The sequence below is a fragment of the Erpetoichthys calabaricus genome, chromosome 16 (genome assembly GCF_900747795.2).
Source record: "Erpetoichthys calabaricus chromosome 16, fErpCal1.3, whole genome shotgun sequence".
NCBI classification, from domain to species: Eukaryota; Metazoa; Chordata; class Cladistia; order Polypteriformes; family Polypteridae; genus Erpetoichthys; species Erpetoichthys calabaricus.
Window position 1 is genome coordinate 28440241 of NC_041409.2, and position 13248 is coordinate 28453488.

Sequence of the window (13248 nt, forward strand, 5' to 3'; positions counted from 1 at the left end):
AACTGAGAATTCTTCACTTTAAAACAATTTAACTTTCAAAAGGTTCTTAAAAAGACTCTAAAATATAGATAATAAAAATAATCTAACACAAGAAAAATGATAACTTTTTACATTGCTTATCAGTTTATTATAGAAGCTAAAATAATTTATTTCATATTTTTAAAGTTTTTAAATTGTTAACCAATTATAAAAAAAAAAACGATTTTCATTCGTTCTTACAAAGATATGCTTTAACTCTTGATAAACATATGAAGTTTCTGGTCAGTCAGTCAGTCAGTCTTACATGGTACACCCTTTGCGTATTCATCTTCCTAACTTAATCTGCTTACACGTCTTTCTTTCTGTCGTCAGTTCTGCTATTGCAGCTGCCCCTTGGCATCATAAAAGTGGAGCAGCAGAGGTCTTGTGCTCTGTCTCCCAGCCAAGCTGTAATGCTTCTGCTAAGATACTGTTTAAATAGTTAGCAACCTAACATTTCAGATGGTAACAAACTTTTCTTTTATCCTGCCCCAATGAATATACGGCCTTTAGAAAGTAAATTCTCTTGTTTTTCTATGTGAATGCCTATCTTTACCCTAAATAGAACTAAATAGAAATGGCGTGTATGAAGACCACAGATAACAAATATTAGTAGCAGTGCACATTATTTGCTGAAAAAATAGACCACTGTATAAAAAGGATGAAACCTCCAATAGAACAGCTTAATAGCCATTGACATAAAGAGCTCCTGCTATTCAAAAGTTTAATTAAGATTAAATTGGCTGATTGTGGTTTTTGCAATAAACAAAAATAAGCAGTATGTGTGTCCAAACCTGCTTTAAGGCATGCTGTGCAACTTGAGTGTTACTTAGCTACAAAATGAAATGCTGGATAGAATTGAAAGAGTAGAAAAATAGTTTATAACACTGCAAGAAAAAAATAATTTAGTTGGGATTAGATTGTGACATTTTGGTCCAAAATATAAATACAACACAGCTTTACAATGGAAACAATTATCATCCTCTGTTTCTCACTAAGCTGTTTTACCATTAAAGCCTCAGATGAACACATATGATTTTCCAAGCCTACTAAATGTTTATGTATAAAAAGTTTGAAAAATATCCAAAAAAGTTTAAAGAGTAACTACACGAGAGGAAACACCACTTCAAGCTACAATGGAATTAAACACTTGGAAAAAATGCAATGACTAACCACAACAACTATTTCCAAAGCAACCAATGAATATTTATTTTAGCAACAATGGTATCTATCTATCTATCTATCTATCTATCTATCTATCTATCTATCTATCTATCTATCTATCTATCTATCTATCTATCTATCTATCTATCTATCTATCTATCTATCTATCTATCTGTTATATAGTGCCTTTTATATCTATTTATCTGTGTAACTGCTGTATCTAATTGTATATTTTTATATACTTGTCGTTGCGCTCCTTATACACTGATCATTCTTGAAAAGGAAAAAGCATAAATATTGCAATAATAGTTAAAAAATGAATTTTCCAATTTCACACAAATATACTTTTGCATTAATACTGTAGATTTCATATTTTCTTAAATTAAAAACAGGCCATAAATATAGCTGGAAGGCACATAAGCGTATATTTGCATAATGCAATTGAAAAAGAATTGCAAACATGATTGACTTTATTTATTTAATGAGAAAATGATTATCCACAGTGCTTTCCAAATGTACTTCTTTTGTGGGGTGCTACAATACGCTTCTGTTGAGATTTCCACAGGCTGGTCTTTGCTTCTCGTTTGTCCACCTCAAGCTGATTTTACCTACACACTCAGGGGAAGTGGCAAAGTGCCTGCAATTAATAATGAAGCCTGCCTTTCAGTAATTGGCACTAAAGCTAAACCCCATCTCTAAATCAATGTGTTTTGGATATGTGTGCTAGGCACAAACACACATAAATACATTTATAAAATATAAAAGTGCAAAACCAAACGAATAGATCTTAATACAAATATTTTGTGGTTATCCATTTGTTAAAAAAGAATACATTCTAGTATTTGGAAAACGGCTTGTTTTTAACACATGGTACCAATATAGCACCATTTACTGTACATTGATGATTGAAACAAGTTGGCTTTAGCGGAAAAGTTCTAGCCAAAAGACATTTCTTGCAGACTGAGAATGCAGTCAGTAAAAACGTGTTTGCAAAAGATCACAGAAACCATGAAAATTCAGGAAGGACCAGAGTTCCTCAATTATATGGTTATAGGCCTGAAATCTTTGATCAAACAAAGGTCATTCATTTTGATATTTAAGTAGACTGGCAACATACCATGCATGTAGAAATACACGAGATATATCTGAGAAAGGTGTAAAAGCATGTTTTTAAAGAAATATCAGAATGTTCCTAGTATCTGATGAAAGCAGTAAATCTTAATTCACTTGTGACAACTGGTTAAGAGCGAGTTAGTTCCCATTTTAACAAAGAAAAGTTTCCAGAAAATTAGAAGAGCAAAGGAAATGCAAAGAAAAAAAATGTCTTCATTTGCCACAATATAATTTTTTACTGTTAAAATGTCAGGCAGACTTATTTGCAATTTGTACCCCTTATTTATAAATATTTGAAACCTTGTGAGTCTTGTGCAGTTTTAATAATAACAATAATATGTTGCAGTATGCAAAATAAAAGTTTAAGAGTAAAAAATACATTTAATGACTTATTGTTTATTATGTTATATATTCAATTAAGAGAATGCTTTATTGTTTATTATATGTTTCATGTGTTCAATTCATAAATCTACTGTGTATTCATTAATTCAGAATATGTTTAAACTGAATTTATTAATTAGTGAAATGTTGCCAAGTTGCCTGTTTTCAGTGCTTTTTAGAAGTATTTTTATTATTCACATGATAACTTTTTTTCAAATTGAAGTTTAAGTTGATTCTGGTTTTTTTTATGTTTTGCAAAAACTGAAATACTGGTGTACAGTTATCATAGACATGTTAATAGTAGTAGCGATATCGACACATATCATTAGTTTTACAGTGGCCAGCCTAAAAGCTAGAGCTAGAGGGTAGTAACAGACGTACAGCACACCTTGTGACACGTCACCATTTTACCATTTGTTAGTGAAATTATACATTAGGTAGGGATGACCCTATGACTCCAGTTTGATTGCCAGCGACGGTGCCTGCAGTGTAATACGTTCTCTAGGTTTTCTCCAGCAGCTCTTCCTGCCGATGGATGTGTGTATCATGGAGTCCAGTGATGGACTGGCTGTCCATTCCTGATTTGCACTCTATGCTGCTGGGATACTCATTGGCTTATTATAACCCTCTGGTGCACAAAGTGAGTTTACAAAATACGTGTGGGTGTTTATGATTGGGTATCTGAGCATATATTTGTCAGGAGAAGGCCCTAACCATTGATTTATTTTATAGCACCTTTTTAAGAAAGAGAATCTTGTAGCCCTGAATTGTACAACTGAATTAAGAAATAAATAGTTACAGAGAAGGCTGTCAAATCGGGTGAGTAAAAATCTAATTAAAAAGGACAAGTGTCGAGTGCATAATTTCTTCATAAATTGGAATTTCTGTTTCACTTTGTCATTATATCATGAAAACCTAAAATGTGACCAATTTAAAATTCAGGCATATGCAAATTAGCTGAGCGGTTCAAGTAAGATTTCAAATTCAGCAAAAACAAAACAGATATAATTAGACTTTTTTTTTTTTGAAAAGATGCTTAGCTCTGTTTGCTTTGTTGTAATAGCAACTATGTAAGTGTAATAATTAATTTGGACAATCAGTGCTCACACTTTTACACTGAGTTTTAATAAGTTTAATTAGGTACCAAGTGCCTGGGGACTTCTTACTAAACCTTTGCATTTAATCTGAAATCATGCAAAATAAACAACAATTAATGAAACGCTAATTTGTATTGTTAGTCATTTCACAAATGTGTGAGCCATTGTGTTAGAAAGCCATTAAATGTCCTTCTATTTTGGAACCTCATTATGATCGCCGTGTGTATACATATGATGTCACGCCGACATGCGTTTATTTATTCACCCCATAGTGCACACTCCAGAACACTAGCAGCACATTTGAAGGATATACACGTACTCCCACTTTCACTTTCATTAATTTAACTACAGTTAGTTTGTTTTAAAATGTAAAAAGTGCTCTGAAAGGTACTTGTTGAATGCTAAATTCTTTTATGTTGTAGTATTTTAATAACAAGTGATTACCATTGACGGGTAATTATTGAGCTTTTGCTGTGTATTTAACCAGGCACTCCTCTACTTACTTCAGAAATGGCACTTAAGTTAAAATACAGCTACTACTTCTGCAGATCACAGCTACAGCTTTCACATTACCTTTGATGAATGAGAAGGATGTTATATTGTAATCATGAGATATTTCATAAAAAAGGAAAGCACTAACATTAACTGTGTTGACCAAATTAGTGAAAACTGTTCAGACTTTTCTTTTGCCTTCCGAAACACCTGAACGTGAATGAAGGCGTACTTACTTAAAATTTGAGAAAACAATAAAAGTGTCGTCTTGTTAAATGTAATCATTTGCTTGGAAACAACACCATTAACGTTATTGTATACTTTATCCATGCAGTTATTAAATTCCTCATGATTATAAAATTCACTGGCATTACTTAGTAATTTAAGTTTTAACCCTAAAAAGTGTTATTTCACTAATGTGTTTTAAAAGCGTATCTTTTAATCTGCCAATCTGATTAACTGTATGCATTCACCGGAATCAGTCTTATCAAGAAAGTTATGGGATTCAGTACAAAAGAATATTTACTTTGCAAAAATGATTTTTGTACACATTGTGAAGCAAAATATTCCGTTAACATTTCTATTTATAAATATCAACATTTTGTATTAACCGAAAATGCTATATATATATATATATATATATATATATATATATATATATATATATATATATATATATATATATATATATATGCTGAACCTAATGTGATATGGATATTTCTAATTCTCCAGCAAATTATGCATTTCTCACATTCAGATATTATTTGTTTGTAATTAGACGTTAAACGAAATGTAACTATTTTGTCTGTATAGCTTTATGGCCCTATTATTCCTTTTATTTTTTATCAGCGTCTCAGGTGCTAAGTGACAAGAGTAATTCTGTTTCCTCTGGTTTGCCGTTTTCCACCATTGATTTTTTTTCCCCACTGAAATTAACAAAATTCTTCTTTCCTTCTTCACTTTAATGACCATAATAAATCCTAAACTGTGTTTTAATCCCAAAGAAAATGCCATTCAGATCTGCCGAAATGGCAAGACAACGCTTATGGAGGGGTCATATAGTGCAATATAAAAAAGCTAAATGTACTTTGCATTTCCAAAATAAAATATGTTTTAATGAGCATTATAAGAATCATTAATTCTGTTCAGTATTTGAGCAGATGATTACAACAAAATAATATTCCTGTACCTACTAGCTAAGCATACAGTACCTGTAAAGAGCATCTGTAAAAAACGTAATTTTCCACTTAACATTCTTTATATTCCCCTTGCTGTATTTTGTAGTGTGACATAAAGGTTTAAGTTTGTCTAGAAAATACAATTCTTCTTTATGATAAATCAGTTGTGTGCCTCACTTGGTAAAAACCGTCCCATACATTCCTTACTTCTTTGCTTGGCTAACAATCTTCTTTATCAGGCTGCTTAGTCATTACAAGAAAACCACTTACCTTAAAGAGCTTGCTTTTAAGAGGAAGATTAGTAAACCGACTCCCAGCATTCAGTTGACAGCACACACAGCAAAAGAATGGTGCTGTTTGAAAAGAACATGTACAACTTGTTAACTTGTACAGGCTCCGCAACTCAACCAGGCAGCGTGCAAACTGCTCAGGATCTGCAGACGCCTACTCAGTGAGATCAACACCTCTGTGTTTTCTCATGCACTCCGTGTAATTTAACCCTTCCCGTTCAGCCTGCTAGCAGTCTTGCTGGCTGTCCTTTTTGCCCAGACTTTTGATGATGAGCTCACAGGTGGAGTCAGGTTACTAAGGCCAAGAGCTGTTATGCATTTTTAGGGGGATTAGAGAACAAAGACAGAAACATCACAGTCAAACTAGGCATATGGAATGGGAGCAGACAGGACGCTCTTCTTAAGACAGCTGTAGCCAATTCAAATTTACTGGGAAGCAGTAACTCACGACCTTTCTGACACACAGCATGCCTGTCACTTAGACCTGTGGCATTTTTTGCGTAATTAAATGTCATAAACAAAGCAATATTTGCATTTTTGTAGTATTACAGAATAACCTGCACAATTAAATACCCAGGGTTCCAACTATTACAAGAATTAGTCAGTGAACGTAACAACATTAGACTTCTCTCAATTGACTATTGTAATGGACCGAGTATTTTGTAATTTTCAGTTCAATAAATATTGAAACTAAGTGAGAAATTGCCTGGGCTGGTGCTGTCACCAGTAAAACAACAAATATGCCACTCTATTGCATAACAACTGTGTCTTGATGCTATAGGGGATCATTTTACAAAAAACAAAAAATGCCTTCACTCTGTTTCTGCGCATGATTAAAAAGTCAGTTTAAGTTTTACTCCGTTGGCCAAGCTCTCTCTCTCTCTCTCTCAGGGGTCGAATTTGATTTGTTTTCAATCCTATTTTTTGTAAAAATCGATCTATTTGTATGCAATGATTACAATAAAATCAATAAAATGAAAAAAAAAAAGTAAAGAAATTATATTTAGCAATTTTCTCAGACACCGCATACTTATACAGTTGGAAGACACTAAGCCTGTCACGGATTGTGAATCTGTAAACCTGTTGCCGTCCCATCTGTAGATTCTTAAAAATAATGATTCTTTAATGGCATTTAAGGTACCTTTACTGTACTGTGTGGTTTCTTCACTCTGGGAAGGGTTCTTTGCATACAAAGTTGGTTCTTTGTACTTTGAAAAGCTTCAGATAAAGAAATTCAGACACTTAGCTTGTGTTACTGTATGCAGTGAGAGTCCTTTAAAAATCATGACCCATTAGTGCTTCACAAATCTGTTACCATCTATTCACAGCTATTCAGATCTATCCATCCATCCATTATCTAACCCACTATATCATAACTGCAGGGTCACGGGGGTCTGCTGGAGACAATCTCAGCCAACAAGCCAGGAAACAAACCCCAGACAGGGCGCCAGCCCACCACAGGGCGCACACACACACACACACGGGGACAATTTAGGATCGCCAATCCACCTAATCTGCATGTCTTTGGACTGTGGGAGGAAACCCACGCAGACATGGGGAGAACATGCAAACCGGTAAGCGAACCCGGGTCTCCTAACTGCGAGACAGCAGCCCTACCCACTGCGCCACCGTGCCGCCCTATTCAGATCTAAGTTCTTTTTGGAACCTTTATGTGGATGGGTGTTTGGAGAATCAAAAATGGTTCCCCTGTGGCATCGCTCTGAAGAACTGCTCTGGCACCTTTATTTTTAAGAGTGTACTCTGGCTAGACAGTACACATTATATTTTTGTCCTGGGTGTAGCGTACCAGCAGCAGTGAATGCAAGACAGTAATAAGCTCTGGATGGCAGGCGAAACCACAGCAGGGCAAATGACACCCATCACCACTCCCATCAGAAATAGGTACAATGAAGACAGCAGCATGCTTCTGGACTCTGGGGGATTTCTGAGGTTACCAGACAGCAGTCGCACAAAGATAAGGTCATTAAGTTTACAATTGTGAGGTGTTTAAATGTTCTACCTCTTTAAATGTGAAACAAAAGTCAGTTTTCTTTTTTAGAAAAAGTACACTTCAGGACGTGCCTGGATCGGTACAGTACACGTTTGTTCATTTGTAGCCAGATGTGTTGTTAGAGCCTTAGTCTGGTGGCTCTCACTTTTTGGTAATGGAGCCATGACGTGTAAGCGGTGGGAGAGGAGAGGAGACAAGGCGAGGCCAACTGTTAGCCTTCCTTCGAAGTCTTTCAGAGAATATCATAGACCAACACTAGTAAAGGAAGGGACGGTGAAAAAAACATTGGATACATAAAATCTCCTCACCTCCTCCTTATACAAGCATAACGGCCTAAAGCTTAGAGGAACACCACCGCTGGTAAAGCTATAAAATGTGTTCGCATTAAGATGTTTAAATGTATGACACTGTTTAGAGAGTTATGAAAAAAAAGAAAGATACCTGAAATGTGTTCTGTATTTAAAGAAATTATGAAAGCCTGAGAGCTTTATGTTCTACGTACAGGTATACATTCAGTGAAATATAACGTACCAGTCAATTGCACTTTCAGTATATTAACTTTCATAAATATAATCAAATGTACTTTGTTATAACTGTTGAGCCCATTCACATAAAACACAGACAAACGTATACAAGAATGAAAGAATTGATCGATTTGGGTATGCCACTGCAAAAGGGCTCCTATCAGAGCACAACTCTGTTAAATGACACTCAGCTTTGTTTGATGTTGCGACAAATTTTGCTAAATGAACACAAATTTCCACAGTTCTCAATTTTCAATGAAGTGACATGTCCTATTTTGGCTGCACACCAACAGAATCCTTGAAGTGCACTTTTTGTATCATCAGTGACAATTAACTGTCACAAACTAAAAATTATTCAGGTTAAGATCTTCAAAAAGTATGTATAAGAAAGGGACATTGCCATCTGAACCAGGCTAGTTACTCAATCATGAATGTGTCTGGATCGAAAACTGAGAAAACAGGAGAAAACCCAGGGAGCATGATCTTTGTGCCCTAATGCATCACTTCTCTCGACTTTTATGTTTTCTGAACGTCTGTCTAACTTTAGGGCTGATCAACCAGGGAGTGGCTGCACTAAAGTATAACCTATGGTCTTATCAGAATTTTATATAAATCCAGGATCTACCTGTGAAGTTGTCAGAGAAGGAGACCGATAGGAATACAGTAACATGCATGCAGGACAGGTAGTACAGTCTAACAAACGGCTTCAGTGGAGTTACAGTAGCAGTAAATAATGACATTGTTATTTTTTTTAGGAAAAATGCAAATAAAACACATAATATGGAAGTAAATGTCATTTCAGAAACCGGAAAACTGAATAAATAGATACTACAATATATGGCCAAAAGCATGTGGACACCCCTCCAAAATTATTGATTTCAGTTGTTTCAGCCGCACACACTGTTAACAGCTGCATCAAGTTAAGAGTTCAGTGACTTTAAATGTGGCACTTTCATAGGATGCCACATTTGCGCACAAATTAGTATGACAAATTTCTGCTATTCTAGATCTGAACCGGTCAACAGTCAGTACTGTTATTGTGAAGCGGAAGCATCTGAGAGCAACAACAGCTCAGCTACAAAGTGGTGGGCAAAGCAGACACATAGAGTACTGAAACATAGCACGAAACATTTGCTGCATCACTACAGTGTTCCAAATCCTGCTACTGACAACTTTGCAGCCAAGAGCAAGTTACATCACCTACCTGTGCTTGAACTAGAAACAAACAAAAAAAACCAAATGTAGTCAATCATATCTCAAAATGTTGTAAGTCACTTTGGATAAAGGCATCAGTCAAATAAGGAAATGTAAAAATCTAGGATCTACCTGTCAGACAGAAGCATGCAGAACAGGTAGCAAAATTTGACAAACAGCATCACTGGAGGTACAGCAGCATTTTCTGAAGCACAACATTTTGTTTCATTTTAGAAAATTGTAAATAAAATGCATAATATTGAAGTACCGTATATACTCGCAGATTAGTTCTCCTGTGGATAAGTCAGGACTTGATTTTATTGTATAATTTCTGATATTTTATAATATCGGTCATATAAGTCAAATGCAGAAAACTCACGCTATTGGTCCAAGAGATTATGATATGCTAACACCCACCTGAGAGAGTAACCACGGAGCACACGGCCTTTCTTTTCAATGTGGGTGTGGCAATGCGCTGTATCAGCGCGTACTCCTCACCTCTCTCTCTGTTGTGCCTACGTGACCACACAGTAATACCCAAACTATTCCGAGGCGACGTTTGCACTGATTTGTGTTTTTTGTATCTCACACCCTCATACACCTTTATCATAAGAGCATCCCTTATCTACGATGGAGCGTTCTATCAGAAGAAAATATGAAGCTGGTTTTAAATTAAACGTCGTTGAAGTAGCGAAAGAAATTGGTAACTGCGCTGCTGCAACAAAATTCAATGGTTCTGAAAAACTGATGTGAGACTGGAGGAAGCAGAAAGATGTACAAAAAAAAATGTACAGTAAGTGTCGTCGCATTTTTGAACGGACGTATAAGTCGGAGTCTGATTTTATGATCGATTTTTCAGGTTTCAAGACCCGACTTATATGTGAGAATATATACGGTAAATGCCGTTTCTGACACCAGAAAACTGAACAACGAGATAACACTTGTTAAGGCCCTACACTCAATCTAGTCTGCTTTCTTATTTCCCAAAATACCTTGTCTCCTGCTCACCACTCCCCAAATTGTCAGTGTCCGTCTAGCTCACTTCCTAAACTTAACCCTGGGTTATTATGGTCTTTTGGGCTGCATTCTTAGGTTCAGTAGGTTTCTTGAAGGGAGAGACAGGATAAGAGGTCAGGCTGGGCTCCAACACCATTCTGGCTTTTAGTTGTGTTCCTGCATAGTTCAGAGAGAAGTCCACAGATGAGATTCTTCATCCTTTTTATTTCAAAATAAGAGTGATTCATGTCTAACAGCATTCAGGAAGCTGATAGAGCCACGTCACCAGGTTTCTATAGTGTTTAACTTAGGAAGGTCTGTTTGTTTGCTCAGGTCTTCCTACAAGGGTGTATCCCTCCTGTACTCTTTCCACATTGAGAACTGTATTTATATTGGCTCTCCTTTCCTTATGAGTATTCACAGAAATGAAGGTTGATGTTTCATTTGAAGCTGCAGCCAGATGATAAAGACTAGCATAGCCATTGTGTAAGTGGTGACATGCAGTATGACAATGGTCAGCTCTGCTCCCTAACACATGAGGTCTAGGACCAGACGAGATGGGTATGCTCCAGTGCACTCTTCCCCTTTTCAACAGTCACAACAGCACAGTACCAAATCCATTCAAGCACTGTCATCCTGCACCAAGGAAAGGTGTATCTAGGAGGCTCCTGGGCTAGACATGAAGGTGATATAGCTTTAAAATGATGTAAAGTGACCTCACTTTATTGATGAAATAACAAACTTGAAGGAAAAAAATGTTCTAAAAGTTATTTATGTAGATAGATAGATAGATAGATAGATAGATAGATAGATAGATAGATAGATAGATAGATAGATAGATAGATAGATAGATAGATAGATAGATAGATAGATAGATAGATAGATAGATAGATAGATAGATAGATACTTTATTAATCCCAATGGGAAATTCACATTCTCCTGCAGCAGCATAATGATACAATAAATAATATTAAATTAAAGAATGATAATAATGCAGGTGAATGTTGAGCTTTGGAAAAACAAATTGCATTTGAAACTGCAGTTCTATGATCTTAACTTTACAATTTGTAAGTCAGTGATAGTGAACATGAACTAAATGTGTTTAATCCCAGTAGAAATCCATCCATCCATCCATTTTCCAACCCGCTGAATCCGAACACAGGGTCACGGGGGTCTGCTGGAGCCAATCCCAGCCAACACAGGGCACAAGGCAGGGACCTGTTTTGTATTCTTTGTACCAATGAAAATATGAAGTGTGGCTCATGAATACAAATATAAAGTGCAGCATATCATCATGTATAACAGCAAAAAACTACCCAATCATGCTAAATCAGTGTTTTTATGTTATGCTATTTTGCCACTAATTAAAATAACAAAAACGTGTGTGTGTTCCTATTTTATCTGCATTGTGGGAATGTGAAAGGGCTACTGGACAGAAAATTCTGCTCAGGATGAAATATGTAAGAAGGATCTGATATGATCTTTTTCAGTTATTCTATAGGGTGGTCCAGATCTAACTATGCAACGTTTCATGCAATGCAATGCAATAAAAGATCTGGACCACCCTATATTGATTCCTCAAAGACTGCCTCAAGTATCAATGCTTCTTCATTTCTATTACTTCTATATAGAAAAAATCTGAAATGAACTGAATGAAACTGAAATTAAGCCATAATGCTCACAATGATAAAATACTGGTTTCAACTCCAACTCCAAATATACACCATCTCTCTAAACAATATCAGTCCGCAGAGACATTGAATAGTCCAGTTTACTTAACTGCCCTTAGAAACCCAGCCACAGGGAATCCACAAACCAGTGTGTTTCTTCGTGCTGGTACCCAAGCCCGGATAAATGGGGAGGGTTACGTCAGGAAGGGCTTCCAGTGTAAAATTTTGCCAAATCAATATGCGGACAACAATTTTGGATGATCCGCTGTGGCAACCCCTAACGGGAGCAGCTGAAAGGAGAAGAAGAAGAAGATTTAACTGCCCTTAGACAAGCACTGTATTATATTTGTAAGAGCCAGTTTGTCTGTGGATCACCACAAGAGATTGGTCACCCCAGTTTAGAGTGACACACACGTCTATTGATGGCTACAAAACAGATAATAGTATTTAAGAGGAGACAAATTTGTTTTAATTTCCTGATTACATATTAAGATGGAAACATTTCTTTAAAGCTCCAAATGAATGCCATTTCCGGCTAATCAATCTGACATTTATACAGGGTTTAAACCTATTGAACAATCAAAATGCATTCAGCAGCAGCACAAAGACACTGTACAGGAGTTGCTTTAGCAAAGTACTTTGCTTCAGGGGATTATGGCATTACTTGTTTACTTTGTCGTTATGTTCAATCATTTATTTCCTGCAAAGTACGGACAGTCTTATTCTCGTCACAGAACACATTAAAATGGATTAGAAGGTAAGCAGAATGTTGTTATAGTGACAACGGGAGAAAAAAAATACACATAAAATAGATGGAAAGATGATTATTAAAGACTCCTGACTTGTCTAAGTACAGTACATTCACCACTTAGCAATTTCACTTACACAAGTTCACTTTATTTATCTTGGTACTTGTGTGGAGACAGTGCTTAAAATGAACAGAAAATAATTCTAAACATTAATATCAATAAAACATTATTACAGAGACTACGGAGTTTGACAAGAGCCACATTTTCTTCTATAGCTATTTTATCTTGAAACAAAGAGAGTTGCTCACAGTAACTAAAGCAGTCATCAAAGCAGGTAAACTTTTAAATGAAAAGTTTCCACACTCCCATTT

At 35.9% G+C, this 13248-nt stretch overlaps 1 protein-coding gene across 2 annotated transcripts in view; it reads right to left on the bottom strand.

Moving 5' to 3' along the window:
• si:dkey-87k14.1 (leucine-rich repeat transmembrane protein FLRT2) overlaps window positions 1-5944 on the bottom strand; it is a 93026-nt gene extending 87082 nt beyond the window's left edge. For both annotated transcript variants that reach the window (XM_028821679.2, XM_028821676.2), the window contains exon 1: window positions 5714-5944. The gene's annotated coding sequence lies outside the window, so the exon portion shown is untranslated. The remainder of the gene's footprint in view (window positions 1-5713) is intronic.
• Between the last annotated feature and the right edge of the window lie 7304 nt (window positions 5945-13248).